Here is a 14,232-nt window from a genome sequence, read left to right as displayed (position 1 = left end):
ATCTGGTCCGTACAGGTCGCGGCAAAGTGACGCGGAGGCGTCATCCACGCGTTTGCGTGGAGTGAGATTCGCAGATGCAATGCGTCCGCGTGTAGCGCGCGTTTACATTGCCTATCTGTACGGCCACTATGGCGAATTATATATCAAATCGAAGCCCCTGACGTTAGCTTTCCAACGCAAGTCGAACCACATCATTTGGACCTCTGTAGCATAAGTTATGATCGTTTGAGTGTGAAGAGGTTAGGTTGGACAGCTTAGCAATTTCTTCAACTTCTTGTATTCATTCCACTTTTGCATGCTTCCTTTCCATCCTCTAAGCCATTCCTGCCCTGTAATCTCTGAAATCACTTAACACACATATCACGACATCTAATGGTAATAAAAGAGGATTAATATTAGCAAATATAAGGCCAAAGAAGCATGTTTTCAATCATAGCTCAAAATCAGGAAGGATAATGTAAACCCATGCATTTAGTATGAATAAGTGTATGAAAGATTGATAAAATCCACTCAATTAAGAACAAGATAAACCACTTAACACAAACGTTTTGCTAGTAAAGAATCTCATTCCACGCAAGTATAGATAAACCACTTGACGTTAGGATTTTTGCTAATAAAGAATTTTGTAAAAATATAGTCGCGTTGTGAGTATAGATTCTAAACCAACAGAAAATCCCTTCGTACAAACGTTTTGGTTGTCACAAGTAACAAAACCCAATAAATTTATAAACCGAAGTATTCAAACCTCGGATCGTCTTCTCAAGGAATTGCAGGGAAGTATGTTCTTATTATTGGTTATGCAAAGGTATATTTTGGGGTTTTCAAAGGGTTGAACAAGTAATATAAAATAACAAGTCGTCAAAATAATAACAAGTAAAGCTTTTGGCAAGGTATGAGAACTGGAGGTCCTATCCGGTTATCCTTATCAATTGTGATGAGAATTGGATTTTTCTCCCACTAAGTCAACTTCTAACTATGAAGGTAAGTTAAGTGGATAAATTAATTATGATTCCTCAGGTCCTAGTCTTTCCTTGGGAAAGACTAGAGTTATTGGAATTCGAATTAATTCTTGAAGAATTCCAACTTTCAGTCAACAATGAGTTTGATAACTGGTGCACGAAATTGTGATCAATACTTTTCAAAACATAAACAATCCCTAGTAATGGCTCCAAAGACTTGGTGCTCACTACCATGGCATAAACACAACTTCGCACAACTAACCAGCAAGTGCACTGGGTCGTCCAAGTAATAAACCTTACGCGAGTAACGGTCGATCCCACGAAGATTGGTGGTATGAAGCAAGCTATGGTCATCTTGTAAATCTCAGTCAGGCAGACTCAAATGTATAATGGTGATGAACGAAAATAACATAAAGATAAAGATAGAGATACTTATGTATATCATTGGTGAGAGCTTCAGACAAGCGTATGAAGATGCCTTCTCTTCCGTCTCTCTGCTTTTCTACAGTCTTCATCCAATCCTTCTTACTCCTATCCATGGCAAGCTCGTGTAGGGTTTCACCGTTGTCAGTGGCTACCTCCCATCCTCGCAGTGAAAGCTAATGCTCACGCACTCTGTCACAGTACGGCCAATCACCGGTTGGTTCCCGCCCCTACTGGAATAGAATCCCTCTTTTGCGTCTGTCACTAACGCCCAGCAGGTTAGGAGTTTGAAGCACGTCACAGTCATTCAATCATTGAATCCTACTCAGAATACCACAGACAAGGTTTAGACCTTCCGGATTCTCTTGAATGCCACCATCAGGTCCTGCCTTTACCACGAAGATTCCTTTTAAAGAATCCAAGAGATAGTCACTAAGCCTCGGATGCTTGTAGAACAAGAATGGTTGTCAGTCACCTTGTTCATAGGTGAGAATGATGATGAGTGTCACAGATCATCACATTCATCAAGTTGAAGAACAAGTGATATCTTGGACAAAGAACAAGCGGAATTGAATAGAAGAACAATAGTAATTGCATTAATACTCGAGGTACAGCAGAGCTCCACACCTTAATCTATGGTGTGTAGAAACTCCACCGTTGAAAATACATAAGAACAAGGTCTAGGCATGGCCGTGAGGCCAGCCTCTCAATGATCTAAGAACTAGATGTCCAAAGATGATCAAAGGATCTGAAAATAATCCAAAGATTCGAAGATGTCAAATACAATAGTAAAAGGTCCTACTTATAGAAAACTAGTAGCCTAAGGTGTACAAAGATGAGTAAATGACATAGAAATCCACTTCCGGGCCCACTTGGTGTGTGCTTGGGCTGAGCAATGAAGCATTTTCGTGTAGAGACTTGTCTTGGAGTTAAACGCCAGCTTTTATGCCAGTTTGGGCGTTTAACTCCCAATTAGGTGCCAGTTCCGGCGTTTAACGCTGGAATTTCTGTAGGTGACTTTGAACGCCGGTTTGGGCCATCAAATCTTGGGCAAAGTATGGACTATCATATATTGCTGGAAAGCCCAGGATGTCTACTTTCCAACGCCGTTGAGAGCGCGCCAATTAGGCTTCTGTAGCTCCAGAAAATCCACTTCGAGTGCAGGGAGGTCAGAATCCAACAGCATCTGCAGTCCTTTTCAGTCTCTGAATCAGATTTTTGCTCAGGTCCCTCAATTTCAGCCAGAAAATACCTGAAATCATAGAAAAACACACAAACTCATAGTAAAGTCCAGAAAAGTGAATTTTAACTAAAAACTAATAAAAATATACTAAGAACTCAACTAAAACTACTAAAAGCATACTAAAAACAATGCCAAAAAGCGTACAAATTATCCGCTCATCACAACACCAAACTTAAATTGTTGCTTGTCCCCAAGCAACTAAAGATCAAATAAGATAAAAGGAAGAGAATATGCAATGAACTCCAAAAACATCTATGAAGATCAGTATTAATTAGATGAGCGGGTCTTTTAGCTTTTTGCCCCTGAATAGTTTTGGCATCTCACTTTATCCCTTGGAACTCAGAATGATTGGCTTCTTTAGGAACTCAGAATCCAGATAGTGTTATTGATTCTCTTAGTTAAGTATGATGATTCTTGAACACAGCTACTTATTGAGTCTTGGCCGTGGCCCAAAGCACTCTGTCTTCCAGTATTACCACCGGATACATACATGCCACAGACACATAATTGGGTGAACCTTTTTAGATTGTGACTCAGCTTTGCTAAAGTCCCCAATTAGAGGTGTCCAGGGTTCTTAAGCACAGTCTTATTTCCTTGGATCACAACTTTATTCCTTTCTTTTTCTTTCTCTTTTCTTTTTTTTTTTCGTTTGCTTTTTGCTTGCTTTTTTTTTTTGTATTCACTGCTTTTTCTTGCTTCAAGAATCATTTTTTATGATTTTTCAGATCCTCAGTAACATGTCTCCTTTTTCATCATTCTTTCAAGAGCCAATATTCATGAACCACAAATTCAAAAGACATATGCACTATTCAAGCATACATTCAGAGAACAAAAGTGTTGCCACCACATCAAAATGATTAAACTGTTATAAAATTCAAAATTCATGCAATTCTTTTCCTTTTCAATTAAGCACGTTTTTATTTTAAGAAAGGTGATGGATTCATAGGACATTCATAGCTTTAAGGCATAAACACTAAGACACTAATGATCATAAGACACAAACATGGATAAACATAAGCACTAAAATTCGAAAAATAGAAGAATAAAGAACAAGGAAATCAAGGAACGGGTCTACCTTAGTGATGGCGGCTCTTCCTTCCTCTTGAAGGTCCTATGGAGTGCTTGAGCTCCTCAATGTCTCTTCCTTGCCTTTGTTGCTCCTCTCTCATGATTCTTTGATCTTCTCTTATTTCATGGGGGAGAATGGAGTGTTCTTGGTGCTCCACCCTTAGTTGTCCCATGTTGGAACTCAATTCTCCTAGGGAGGTGTTTAGTTGCTCCCAATAGTTTTGTGGAGGAAAGTGCATCCCTTGAGGCATCTCAGGGATCTCATGATGAGAGGGGTCTCTTGTGTGCTCCATCCTTTTCTTGGTAATGGGCTTATCCTCATCAATGGTGATGTCTCCCTCTATGTCAACTCCAACTGAATAACAGAGGTGACAAATGAGGTGAGGGAAGGCTAACCTTGCTAAGGTAGAGGACTTATCCGCCACCTTGTAGAGTTCTTGGGCTATAACCTCATGAACTTCCACTTCTTCTCCAATCATGATGCTATGGATCATGATGGCCCGGTCTAAAGTAACTTCGGACCGGTTGCTAGTGGGAATGATTGAGCGTTGGATAAACTCCAACCATCCTCTAGCCACGGGTTTGAGGTCATGCCTTCTCAATTGAACCGGCTTGCCTCTTGAATCTCTCTTCCATTGTGCGCCCTCTTCACATATGACTGTGAGGACTTGGTCCAACCTTTGATCAAAGTTGACCCTTCTTGTGTAAGGATGTTCATCTCCTTGCATCATAGGCAAGTTGAACGCCACCCTCACACTTTCCGGACTAAAATCCAAGTATTTCCCCCGAACCATAGTAAGATAATTCTTTGGATCCGGGTTCATACTTTGATCATGGCTCTTGGTGATCCATGCATTGGCATAGAACTCTTGAACCATCAAGATTCCAACTTGTTGAATGGGGTTGGTAAGTACTTCCCAACCTCTTCTTTGGATCTCATGGCAGATCTCCGGATATTCACCCTTTTTGAGTGAAAAGGGGACCTCGGGGATCACCTTCTTCAAGGCCACAACTTCATAGAAGTGGTCTTGATGCACCCTTGAGATGAACCTATCCTTCTCCCATGACTCGGAGGTGGAAGCTTTTGCCTTCCCTTTCCTCTTTCTAGAGGTTTCTCCGGCCTTGGATGCCATAATGGTTATGGAAAAACGAAAAAGCAACGCTTTTACCACACCAAACTTAAAAGGTTTGCTCGTCCTCGAGCAAAAGAAGAAAGAAGAGAGTAGATGAAGAAGAAATGAGGAAGAGGGAGATGGTGGTGTATTCGGCCAAGGGGGGGAGAAGTGGTGTTTTGGTTGTGTGAAAATGAAGGAGTGAAGAAGGGTATTTATAGGAGAGAGGGGAGATGGGGTTCGGCCATATTGGGTGGGTTTGGGAGGGAAAGTGGTTTGAATTTGAAGGGTGAGGTTGGTGGGGTTTTATGAAGGATGGATGTGAGTGATGAAGAGAAAGATGGGATTTGATAGGTAAAGGGTTTTTGGGGAAGAGGTGTGGAGGTGATTGGTGAATGGGGGAAGAAGAGAGAGAGTGGTGGTGGGGTTGGTGGGGGTCCTGAGGGGTCCACAGATCCTGTGGTGTCAAGGAAAAGTCATCCCTGCACCAAATGTTGCTCAAAATCACGTTTTGAGCCATTTCTGGCGTTAAACGCCGGGCTGGTGCCCATTCCTGGCGTTTAACGCCAGGTTCTTGCCCTTTTCTGGCGTTTAACACCAGTCTGGTGCCCCTTTCTGGCGTTAAACGCCCAGAATGGTGCCAGACTGGGCGTTAAACGCCCAACTGCTAGGCTTACTGGCGTTTAAACGCCAGCAGCATCTTCCTCCAGGGTGTGCTGTTTTTCTTCCTGTTTTTCATTTTGTTTTTGCTTTTTCAATGGATTTTGTGACTTCTTATGATCATCAACCTACAAAAAACATAAAATAACAAAAGAAACTATATAAATTATAATCATTGGGTTGCCTCCCAACAAGCGCTTCTTTAATGTCAGTAGCTTGACAGAGAGCTCTCATGGAGCCTCACAGATACTCAGAGCAATGTTGGAACCTCCCAACACCAAACTTAGAGTTTGAATGTGGGGGTTCAACACCAAACTTAGAGTTTGGTTGTGGCCTCCCAACACCAAACTTAGAGTTTGACTGTGGGGGCTCTTCTTGACTCTGATTTGAGAGAAGCTCTTTATGCTTCATCTCTATGGTGACAGAGGGATATCCTTGAGCCTTAAACACAAAGGATTCTCCATTCACTTGAATGATCAGTTCACCTCTATCAACATCAATCACAGCCTTTGCTGTGGCTAGGAAGGGTCTGCCAAGGATGATGGTTTCATCCATGCACTTCCCAGTCTCTAGGACTATGAAATCAGCAAGAATGTAATGGTCTTCAACCTCTACCAAAACATTCTCTACAAGTCCATGAGCTTGTTTTCTTGAGTTGTCTGCCATCTCTAATGAGATTCTTGCAGCTTGTACCTCAAAGATCCCTAGCTTCTCCATTACTGAGAGAGGCATGAGGTTTACACTTGACCCTAAGTCACACAGAGCCTTCTTGAAGGTCATGGTGCCTATGGTACAAGGTATGGAAAACTTCCCAGGGTCTTGTCTCTTTTGAGGTAATTTCTGCCTAGACAAGTCATCCAGTTCTTTGGTGAGCAAAGGAGGTTCATCCTCCCAAGTCTCATTTCCAAATAACTTGTCATTTAGCTTCATGATTGCTCCAAGGTATTTAGCAACTTGCTCTTCAGTGACATACTTATCCTCTTCAGAGGAAGAATACTCATCAGAGCTCATGAAAGGCAGAAGTAAGTCCAATGGAATCTCTATGGTCTCATTGTGAGTCCCAGATTCCCATGGTTCCTCATTGGGGAACTCATTGGAGGCTAGTGCACGCCCATTGAGGTCTTCCTCAGTGGCATTCACTTCCTCCCCTTCCTCTCCAGATTCGGCCATATTGATGGCTTTGCACTCTCCTTTTGGATTTTCTTCTGTGTTGCTTGGAAGAGTACTTGGAGGGAGTTCAGTAACTTTCTTGCTCAGCTGTCCCACTTGTCCTTCCAAATTCCTAATGGAGGACCTTGTTTCATTCATGAAACTTTGAGTGGTTTTAATTAGATCAGAGACCATGGTTGCTAAGTCAGAGGGGTTCTGCTTAGGATTCTCTGTCTGTTGCTGAGAAGATGATGGAAAAGGTTTGCCATTGTTAAACCTGTTTCTTCCACCATTATTATTGAAACCTTGTTGAGGTCTCTCTTGATTCTTCCATGAGAGATTTGGATGATTTCTCCATGAAGAATTATAGGTGTTACCATAGGGTTCTCCTAGGTAATTCACCTCTTCCATTGAAGGGTTCTCAGGATCATAAGCTTCTTCCTCAGATGAAGCCTCCTTAGTACTGCTTGGTGCATTTTGCATTCCAGACAGACTTTGAGAAATCAAATTGACTTGTTGAGTCAATATTTTATTCTGAGCCAAAATGGCGTTCAGAGCATCAATCTCAAGAACTCCTTTCTTCTGACTTGTCCCATTGTTCACAGGATTTCTCTCAGAAGTGTACATGAATTGGTTATTTGCAACCATTTCAATGAGCTCTTGAGCTTCTGTAGGCGTCTTCTTCAGATGAAGAGATCCTCCAGCAGAGCTATCCAAGGACATCTTAGATAGTTCAGAGAGACCATCATAGAAAATACCTATGATGCTTCATTCAGAAAGCATGTCAGAAGGACATTTTCTGATCAATTGTTTGTACCTTTCCCAAGCTTCATAAAGGGATTCTCCATCCTTCTGTCTGAAGGTTTGGACTTCCACTCTAAGCTTACTCCATCTTTGTGGTGGAAAGAACTTTGCCAAGAAGGCATTCACTAGCTTTTCCCAAGAGTCCAGGCTTTCTTTAGGTTGAGAGTCCAACCATATTCTAGCTCTGTCTCTTACAGCAAAAGGGAATAGCATCAGTCTATAGACCTCAGGGTCAACCCCATTAGTCTTGACTGTGTCACAGATTTGCAAGAATTCAGCTAAAAACTGATGAGGATCTTCCATTGGAAGTCCATGGAACTTGCAATTCTGTTGCATTAGAGAAACTAATTGAGGCTTAAGCTCAAAGTTGTTTGCTCCAATGGCAGGGATAGAGATGCTTCTCCCATAAAAATCAAGAGTAGGTGCAGTAAAGTCACCCAGCACCTTCCTTGCATTGTTTGCATTATTGTTGTTTTCGGCTGCCATGTCTTCTTCTTCTTTGAAGAATTCGGTCAGGTCCTCAAAAGAGAGTTGTGCTTTGGCTTCTCTTAGCTTTCTCTTCAAGGTCCTTTCGGGTTCAGGGTCAGCTTCAACAAGAATGCCTTTGTCTCTGCTCCTGCTCATATGAAAGAGAAGAGAACAAGAAAATGTGGAATCCTCTATGTCACAGTATAGAGATTCCTTGAGGTGTCAGAGGAAAAGAGAAATAGAAAGAAGAAGGAGAAGAAGAATTCGAACTTTACTTAGATAAGGTTCGAATTGTGCATTGAGAAGGAGTGGTACTCCATAAATAGAAGGATGTGAGAAGGAGGGAAGTAATTTTTCGAAAATTAATTAAAATATTTTGAAAACATTTTTGAAAAACACTAATTGATTTTCGAAAAATAAAAGTGGAAAAGAAATCAAGTGATTTTTGAAAAAGATTTTGAAATTAGAAATCAAAAAGATTTGATTGAAAACTATTTTGAAAAAGATGTGGTTAAGAAGATATGATTGGTTTTAAAAAGATGTGATTGAAAAGATATGATTTGAAAACAAATTTAAAAAGATATGATTTGAAAACAATTAAAAAAAAAAGATTTGATTTTAAAAATTAATGACTTGCCTAACAAGAAAAGATATGATTCAAACATGAAACCTTCCTCAACAGAAAAGGCAAAAAATGTTCAATCAAATCATTAATTATTAGTAAGTATCTTTGAAAAAGGAAAGAAATTAATTTTGAAAACATTTGATTGAAAAGATATGATTTGAAAAAGATTTGATTTTGAAAAACTTTGAAAACTTAAAAAAAAATTGATTTTGAAAACAAAATCTTCCCCCTAGCACCATCCTGGCGTTAAACGCCCAGAATGGTATCCATTCTGGCGTTTAACGCCCAAAATGCACCCTTTTTGGGCGTTAAACGCCCAACCAGGTACCCTGGCTGGCGTTTAAACGCCAGTCTGCCTTCTTCACTGGGAATTTTTGAATGCCCAGCTTTTTCTGTATAATTCCTCTGCAGTATGTTCTGAATCTTCAATTCTCTGTATTATTGACTTGAAAAGACACAAATAAAAAATATTTTTGGATTTTTAATAATCAAAATGCAACAAGAATCAAATAACAATGCATGCAAGACACCAAACTTAGCAGTTTGTATACTACTGACACTACATGAGACACAAAAACACTCAAGTCAAGAGAATTCAAAGATCAGAGTAAGAAATCATCAAGAATTACTTGAAGATCCTTAAGACACAAGATTGAATGCATGCAATTGACACCAAACTTAAGATGAGACATTAGACTCAAGCAAGAAATATTTTTGGTTTTTATGATTTTCTAATTTTTTTGTGTTTTTCGAAAATTAAGTGAAAACATCAAAATTCTTAATGAGAATTCCAGGAATCAGTGCAATGCTAGTCTAAGACTCCGGTCCAGGAATTAGACATGGCTTCACAGCCAGCCAAGCTTTCAAAGAAAGCTTCGGTCCAAAACACTAGACATGGCCAAAGGCCAGCCAAGCCTTAGCAGATCACTGCTCCAAAAGCAAGATCAACAAGCTCTTGTGATGATAAGTTGAAACCTCGGTCCAATGAAATTAGACATGGCTTTACAGCCAGCCAGATTTCAGCAAATCATCATGAAACTCTAGAATTCATCTTCAAGAATTTCGAAAAAAATAAATGCCTAATCTAAGCAACAAGATGAACCGTCAGTTGTCCATACACAAGAACAATCCCCGGCAACGGCGCCAAAAACTTGGTGCACGAAATTGTGATCAATACTTTTCAAAACATAAACAATCCCTAGTAATGGCTCCAAAGACTTGGTGCTCACTACCATGGCATAAACACAACTTCGCACAACTAACCAGCAAGTGCACTGGGTCGTCCAAGTAATAAACCTTACGCGAGTAAGGGTCGATCCCACGGAGATTGGTGGTATGAAGCAAGCTATGGTCATCTTTTAAATCTCAGTCAGGCAGACTCAAATGTATAATGGTGATGAACGAAAATAACATAAAGATAAAGATAGAGATACTTATGTATATCATTGGTGAGAGCTTCAGACAAGCGTATGAAGATGCCTTCCCTTCCGTCTCTCTGCTTTCCTACAGTCTTCATCCAATCCTTCTTACTCCTGTCCATGGCAAGCTCGTGTAGGGTTTCACCGTTGTCAGTGGCTACCTCCCATCCTCGTAGTGAAAGCTAATGCTCACGCACTCTGTCACAGTACGGCCAATCACCGGTTGGTTCCCGCCCCTACTGGAATAGAATCCCTCTTTTGCGTCTGTCACTAACGCCCAGCAGGTTAGGAGTTTGAAGCACGTCACAGTCATTCAATCATTGAATCCTACTCAGAATACCACAGACAAGGTTTAGACCTTCCGGATTCTCTTGAATGCCGCCATCAGGTCCTGCCTTTACCACGAAGATTCCTTTTAAAGAATCCAAGAGATAGTCACTAAGCCTCGGATGCTTGTAGAACAAGAATGGTTGTCAATCACCTTGTTCATAGGTGAGAATGATGATGAGTGTCACAGATCATCACATTCATCAAGTTGAAGAACAAGTGATATCTTGGACAAAGAACAAGCGGAATTGAATAGAAGAACAATAGTAATTGCATTAATACTCGAGGTACAGCAGAGCTCCACACCTTAATCTATGGTGTGTAGAAACTCCACCGTTGAAAATACATAAGAACAAGGTCTAGGCATGGCCGTGAGGCCAGCCTCTCAATGATCTAAGAACTAGATGTCCAAAGATGATCAAAGGATCTGAAAATAATCCAAAGATTCGAAGATGTCAAATACAATAGTAAAAGGTCCTACTTATAGAAAACTAGTAGCCTAAGGTGTACAAAGATGAGTAAATGACATAGAAATCCACTTCCGGGCCCACTTGGTGTGTGCTTGGGCTGAGCAATGAAGCATTTTCGTGTAGAGACTTGTCTTGGAGTTAAACGCCAGCTTTTATGCCAGTTTGGGCGTTTAACTCCCAATTAGGTGCCAGTTCCGGCGTTTAACGCTGGAATTTCTGTAGGTGACTTTGAACGCCGGTTTGGGCCATCAAATCTTGGGCAAAGTATGGACTATCATATATTGCTGGAAAGCCCAGGATGTCTACTTTCCAACGCCGTTGAGAGCGCGCCAATTGGGCTTCTGTAGCTCCAGAAAATCCACTTCGAGTGCAGGGAGGTCAGAATCCAACAGCATCTGCAGTCCTTTTCAGTCTCTGAATCAGATTTTTGCTCAGGTCCCTCAATTTCAGCCAGAAAATACCAGAAATCACAGAAAAACACACAAACTCATAGTAAAGTCTAGAAAAGTGAATTTTAACTAAAAACTAATAAAAATATACTAAGAACTCAACTAAAACTACTAAAAGCATACTAAAAACAATGCCAAAAAGCGTACAAATTATCCGCTCATCAATAACTCAAGAGTTACCAATTAATCAACCAAAGCCAAAAGGGAATAAAATCTACTTGAATGAAAATAATTTGGATAGAGCCCAAGCATCAATAACATAAATTAGAGAAAACAGTCATAAGTTTGAAATACCTCAAATTATATTAATTGAGATAAATCCTAACATGAAAAGTTCATAAGCCAAATAGGCAACATAACTAATACAAGCATTAAAGTATCTGAAAGTAAAAGAGGAATATAAAGTAAAAAGGAATATTGAACCTGATGAAGAGTTGAAATCCTAAATCCTTTAAGAGAAATACTAATCCTAAATCCTAAGAGAGAGGAGAGAACCTCTCTCTCTAAAACCTACATTTAAATTGTGAAAAGTGTGAATTATGAATGAATTAATTTGAATGGATGCATTCCCCCACTTTATAGCCTCTAATATGTGCTTTCTGGGCCGAAAACTGGGTCAGAAACAACCCAGAAATCACTAATTTCAAAATCTGGTATGTACAGGTTGCGGGAAAGTGACGTGGAGGCGTCATCTATGTGTTTGCGTGGAATGAGATTCGCAGATGCATGTGGACGCGTCATTCACTCATTCGCGTCGCTTAACTTCATGAAAACTATAGAAAATTATATATCGTTGCGAAGCCTTGGATGTTAGCTTTCCAACGCAACTGAAACCGTGTCATTTGGACCTCTGTAGCTTAAGTTATAACCATTTGAGTCCGAAGAGCTCAGGCTGGACAGCTTAGCAGTTTCTTCAACTTCTTGTATTCCTTCCACTTTTGCATGCTTCCTTTCCATCCTCTGAGCCATTCATGTCCTGTAATCCCTGAAATCACTTAACACACATATCAAGGCATCGAATGATAATAAGAGAGGATTCAAATAAAAGAAAATAAAAGCCAAAGAAGCATGTTTTCAATCTTAGCACAAAATCAGGAAGGAGAATGTAAAACCATGCAAATCGTATGAATAAGTGGGTAAAGAGTTGAGAAAAACCACTCAATTGAGCACAAGATAAACCATAAAATAGTGGTTTATCAATATGATTTTAAAAATTTTGACCAAGTCAACCCAAGGGATTTGAAATTTTATGAGGAATTAAAGGAAAATATATTTTTTTATTTTTGAATTGAATGAGGAAAGAGAAAAACAATAAAATGACCCAAACTTAGAATTTTTAGATAAAACAAAGAAAACAAATAAGAAAATTTTGAATGTCAAGATGAACACCAAGAATACTTTGAAGATCAAGATGAACCCCAAGAACAAATTTTGGAAATTTTTAAGAAAAGAAAAACACAAAGGACACTAGACTTAAAAGATGAAACTAAACTCAAAGAAAAATTTAAAGATTAATAAAGAAAAATAAGATTTTTGAAAGATTTTTAAAAAGAAAAATAAAAGACTCAAACTTAGTGACTCTAAACCAACAAAAATAAATTATTCCTAATCTAAGCAACAAGATGAACCGTCAGTTGTCCAAACTCAAACAATCCCCAGCAACGGCGCCAAAAACTTGGTGCACAGAATTGTGATTTACACTTTTCAAAATTTTGGTGCCACTAACCAGCAAGTGCACTGGGTCGTCAAAGTAATACCTTACGTGAGTAAGGGTCGAATCCACTGAGATTGTCGACTTGAAGCAAGCTATGTTTATCTCTTAACTCTTAGTCAGGATATCAATAATAATTCTTAGTTTTACTTGTAAAAAGTAAAAGAACATGAAATAAATAATACTTGTTATGCAGTAATGGAGAATAGGTTGAGGTTTTGGAGATGCTCTACCCTCTGAGTTTCTACTTTCCTACTGCCTTCTTTTTCAAACATGCCTGGCTCCTTCTATGGCAAGCTTTATGTTGGTGGATCACCGTTGTCAATGGCTACCATCTGTCCTCTCAGTGAAAATATATCCGCTATGGTTTCCCGCATGGCTAATCATCTGTTGGTTCTCACTTGTGTTGGAATAAGATCCATTGATCTTTTTGCACACTGTCACTGCGCCCAACAGTCGTGATTTTGAAGCTCGTCACAGTCATCCCTTCATAGATCCTACTCGGAATACCACAGACAAGGTTTAGACTTTTCGGATCTCAAGAATGTCGCCAATTGATTCTAGCCTCTACCACGAAGATTCTGGTCTCCCGGATTCGAATGCTCTGTTGTCAGGAGAGGTCATCAAACTCGTGAGTCAGGAGTCCAAGAGATACACACTCAAGCTATCACCTAATGACTATGTTGAGCTCAGATAGAACAGAAGTGGTTGTTAGGCACGCGTTCATAATTTTGAGAATGATGATGAGTGTCACGAATCATCACATTCAACATGGTGAAGTACGAGTGAATATCTTATGACAGAAACAAGCGTGATTGAATAGAAACAGTAGTAATTGCATTAAGGCATCGAGGCACAGTTGAAGAACGGAAGATTGTTGGTTGAGAAGTTATAATAAATTCTCATTGCAAGTATAGTTTCTAAATCAAGCAATCAACCTTTCTTACAAACGTTTGGTTGTCACAAGTAACAAACCCAATATAATTTATAAACCGAAGTATTCAAACCTCGAGTCGTCTTCTCAAGGAATTGCAGGGAAGTATGAATTATTATTAGTTATGCAAAACAGTGTTTTTGGGTTTTGAAAAGGTTTTGAACAAGAGAAATAAATTGCAGGAATTAATAAATTAATAACTAATAAAACTCTTGGCAAGGTATGATAACTAGAAGTCCTATCCTAGTTATTCTTATCAATGGTGATGAGAATTATAATGTTGCTCCCACTAAGTCAACCTCTAACTATGAAGGTTAGTTAAGTGGACAAATTAATTTAATACCTAAAGTCCTAGTCAACTCCTTAAGGAAAGACTAGAGTTATAGGAATCTAAATTAATCAGCAAGAATAA

The 14,232-nt window shown here is 39.5% G+C and overlaps 1 non-coding gene across 1 annotated transcript; it reads left to right on the top strand.

Moving 5' to 3' along the window:
- The first annotated feature begins 7,391 nt into the window (after positions 1-7,391).
- Positions 7,392-7,499, top strand: LOC130978880 (small nucleolar RNA R71). The gene has a single exon (XR_009086488.1). It is a non-coding gene; the product is annotated as a small nucleolar RNA R71 (small nucleolar RNA).
- The last annotated feature ends 6,733 nt before the right edge of the window (positions 7,500-14,232 follow it).

The sequence above is a fragment of the Arachis stenosperma genome, chromosome 4 (assembly GCF_014773155.1).
Source record: "Arachis stenosperma cultivar V10309 chromosome 4, arast.V10309.gnm1.PFL2, whole genome shotgun sequence".
Classification (NCBI taxonomy): domain Eukaryota; kingdom Viridiplantae; phylum Streptophyta; class Magnoliopsida; order Fabales; family Fabaceae; genus Arachis; species Arachis stenosperma.
Note: the sequence above shows the minus strand (reverse complement) of the source record. Positions and strands in the feature narration are given on the sequence as shown.